Source organism: Pundamilia nyererei, unplaced genomic scaffold, assembly GCF_000239375.1.
Source record: "Pundamilia nyererei isolate P.nyererei 1_Seehausen unplaced genomic scaffold, PunNye1.0 scaffold00058, whole genome shotgun sequence".
NCBI lineage: Eukaryota > Metazoa > Chordata > Actinopteri > Cichliformes > Cichlidae > Pundamilia > Pundamilia nyererei.
This window is the reverse complement of record NW_005187459.1, coordinates 138,713-143,080: the sequence shown is the minus strand read 5'-3', so window position 1 is coordinate 143,080 and position 4,368 is coordinate 138,713.

Below are 4,368 nucleotides of genomic sequence, written 5' to 3'. Positions count from 1 at the left end.
GGGGCAGAACTGACACAGGAGACTTCAGTACCCTTAAACACAAATGACAGAGGAGGAGGGGACCTACTGACAAGGCTAAGCATGAGCTCAGACTAAACTGCACTTTTCTGCTTTATGGATGCTGATTAAATAATCAGGAGATTAAAAAGCTGCACACACTCATACTCATTAGAGATAATGACATTTTGACTCGGGCTTTAAAGATCATGTGTACGCTGCATTAGCTGAAGGCGGCTGGGGAGTTTATTCTAAAGAAAGGGCGTGCAGCAGAAGAAACGTTGCCTGAGGTTTTTGTCTTAGCTCGCTGAATAGCGAGGACAACTGCCTGCTGAGATCTTAAAGCATATGAAGGAACACACAAGGAGTCTGAACGGCAGACTCCCTAAAGAGGTGAACGCTTTTAGAAAGAGAAGAAGAATAGCAGATAGCTTGGCAGAGGCTACTGTGGACCATTTTGTTTTAGACATTCTGAGCATTGTGTGGGTGTGTGTGTGTGTGTCTGTGATGTATTGCAAATCAGCACGGTATTTGCTTCACTTGCAGCCTGTCTAAGCTTCACAATAGATGGTTTGCTCTGGGCCTTCCCAGCCCACATCATAGGGAGCGCTGTATAGACGCCAGGGCTAAATTGAATGTGAAACCCAGCATTGCATTACAAACCAAATAACTGCTCTTCTTCTGGGGAGAAGATGCTTTGCTGTCACGAGATGAACTGATAAAAAATAACTTTCAAACCAAACATGCACTTCACAGAATACAACAGACTAACTTAACCTCTATCTTTTTTTTAAGAGGATGCTCTGAGAAATGTGAAGCTGATTTAGTTTAGCATCTGTTATAAAAGATCCACAACCTACAAAAAAGAAGAAGTTATAAATATAAAAGTGGGTGAAGCATAATGACTGTAACTCCGTGGAACGTGGGAAATCACTGCATGTAACTCTTGCCAAAGACGTACCCACATTTCCCATTAAAGGTGCACTGACAGGCTCCCAGTTAACGTCAAACTGTGATCTGTTAAGTGTCCAAATTTGTCGCGAGGGAACTGAATGCTCACTCCCACACTTCCCACAGAGCAATTTTTTGACATTTATTGAGGAGTTCCGAACATGCTGGAACATCGTCTGGCAAATTTTAGGGGCTGGATAATTAGTACCCACACCAACACCAATTACTCACCCGGGCTCTTCATTCATCTTCTGATGAAGACAATCTCATCCATGATTCATTCCTTCACTTTAACCTTCTGTTCTGAATGGTTCTTGTTTGTGTGATGTTATTTTGGGCATGTCCAGTGAATCAGAGCTGTCTGTCAAGGCAGATAATGACTTCGATGTAGTTGCGGAGTCTAACACCAGAATCTGTTGTGATTTTTCACTGTGACAAATGTCTGGATTTGCACTTCTGTGCTCCATCAGTAGGCTTATTGCCTCTGATCAAGTTGATTAAGCTCCTTCAATGAATAGTGATAGAGCTCAGTGTTTCTTTTTTGCAATTGATTAGAACTTCTTTTTCTCTCATTCTCTCATGGTTTATATACATTTACATACACACACAAACAAAAACAAAGCATGAGCTGCCTTCTTAGATTCATACATTGATATTCTGGGGATAATTATTCACATCAGTAGAAGTGACCCATGGTAAAATTTAACATAAGCCAGATAGATGTTATTTACAGCATCACTAATACTCATCCAAAGTAGAGGAGAATCCCACAGTCTTGTTATTAGCTTCTCATTGCCACTTGTATTGATTTAACCTCTGAAATCATAACACAGCCTTGCCTACAGTGCATCATTGATTTGTTCAACCTGAACATATTATTCACAGGATGCCACATTTACATTTGAAGTAAAGCCACACTGCTTCGCGGATTCCTTGTACTTTGGTGGGGATCACACACATACTGCCTGAATAATTTTGCGTATGCCACCCTTAGAAAATCGTCACCCCAGACCTACTCCTCAAAAAAGCCTTATTGTTCCTGCTTTGTATTCTTTCAGCCCTCTGAGTCCATCTGATCCCATGCTTTCTGGATGTGTCGATTTTTGTATGTTTAAAATGTTCTCCCACCAATTAAAAGAAAATGTTCTTGCAAATTAGAAATAAAAATATTTGAATTGATGCACGTAACAGCTATTTACATTGCTTTTTCTAACAAATAAGTATTTATTTGTTTATCTCTCAAAATGTTTGGATTTAGGACCAGGTTTGGGGTCATCACTGACCTCACAGGGTTAAAGGTAACTCATCTCTGATCCAAACCACTACTGTAGGTTTGTGTTTTGCTTTTTTGTGTGTAAAATTATTGTTATTACAAGAAAACAGTTTGGTTTTTTAATTGTTATTGCTCTGAGGCCTTTTTTTCACTGCCTACCCCAGGCCATTAGACCTGAGTGTGCATCCAGAGTGCTGATCACAAGGCACTGTTTAGAGACCTGAGGTACTAACGAAGTTATACCTGCTACTCTGAGCCAAATAACTGGTGCTAGAAACACTCCTCAGAGATTTTGTTTGACATGAGGATCACAAAGTTGCTGCAGTTGGCTGCATATCCTTGATTTAAATCCCAAAGATGCACTATTGGATTGAGCTCTGGTTCCTGAGCTTACTGAAGTAGTGTCACTTGGTGTGGTCTGGTGTGGCTCAAGATTTGATGTGCTGTGCATTCAGAGATGCTCTTATGCCTTCCTTGGTTGTAACAAGTGCTTATTTTAGTTGCTGTTGCCTGTTGCTGAAGCAGTCTGACCTTCTCCTCTGACCCCTGCTTCAGCAAAGTATTTTCACCCAGAGAACAGCTGCTCACTTCATATTTTCTCTTTTTCAGCCCATTCTCTGTAAACCCTTGAGATGGTTGTGTGGGGAAAATCCCAGCAGATCATCAGTTTCTGAAATATTCAGACCAGCTCGTCTGGCACCAACAACCATCCAATGCTCAAAATCACTTAAACCGCCATTCTTTCACATTCTGATGCTCAGCTTGAACATCAACTAGTTAGGCCTGACCCCTAAATGTAAAGGAGTTGCTGCCATGTAATTGGCTGATTCGATACTACTACTAATAATAAGATGATGACTTGATGTACCTAATGAAGTGGCCAGTGAGTGTAAATATTTAGGGATGCTTTTGTTAGTTGAGTACCAGACATGTTATAGTTTTGTGTCCTCCAATTAGTTTTCATTTTAATTTCATTTTGACTGTTTGATTTAGTTTTATTTAGTTAGGGCTTTTTTTGTATTTTTTTTTTTTTTTTTTTGCATTTCCGTTTAGTTTTTCATTAGTTTTAGTGTTTTTATTTAATATTGTATGAAGGAACATGCCAGAGGCAAGATATAGGAAAATCAGCATAAGTAGCACAATACAAAACAGAGCTTTTTGAAAGCAGTTAACTCACAGTTTTGTAGAAATGCTAAGTCTCAGTACAAACTAAAGCCTCATCGGGCAAGCTGTGATAATACATTTTGCCAGACTGACAAGGAGTAAACCTAAGGATGTTTTCTTTATAGTTTGAGTTTATTTGAGTTAGTTGTTCACAAAATCATTTCAGTTCATTTTTATTTTCTTTCCCTACAAAAAATATTTTAGCAAACAAACTAAAATTGTATATTTCACCTTAATTTTCAGTTTCAGTTTACTTACAGCAACCTTGTTAGATAGATAACTAGTTCAGACGAAGCGTTCGCAATTAGGCCCTTTGGGAATAAAGACAGAGCTGTCGAGGATTCAGCACTAGACAGCTCCCATCAAGTCCGCACAGGCAGAGCTGAGCAGACAGCGGGGGTGAAGCGGACATGATCCAATCAATCTCACATTGGATATGACCCTGCGTGGCAGCTCAGTGTGCACATTCTAATCACAGTTGTTGAGCCTGCAGCGGACTCACCAGCCCTTTGTTCCCACATGTAACCCGAGGGTGGGGTGGGGGTGCTTTTCAGTATACGCTTAACCCCTCTGATTCCCACTGAAACAAACCCCATCTTATATTTTGTATAGAAGTTACCCATATCGCTCTTTTTGTATTAAAAGTCTAAACATTTACGAGAGAAAATAACCTCATATGCGCTCACACGCATAGCGAAAACCACAGCAGTTCACGTAAACTCTCGGGAGCTGACGTTTTGGGTTTTTTTTGTTGTTTTTTTCGTAAGCGGAGGAGCTTCTGTTTGCATCCCACAAACAGTGACTCCAAACTGTGTCAGTGTGATTGATTCAAACACTCAAGTCATCACCAAATCACCATCTACATTATGCAGTCGGCCCACTCCTGCATATTTTGGGGCTTCAAATGAGACACTAGATGGCAACCACGTTGGCAGTGAGTCTGTGTGTGTGTGTGTGTGTGTGTGTGTGTGTGTGTGTGTGTG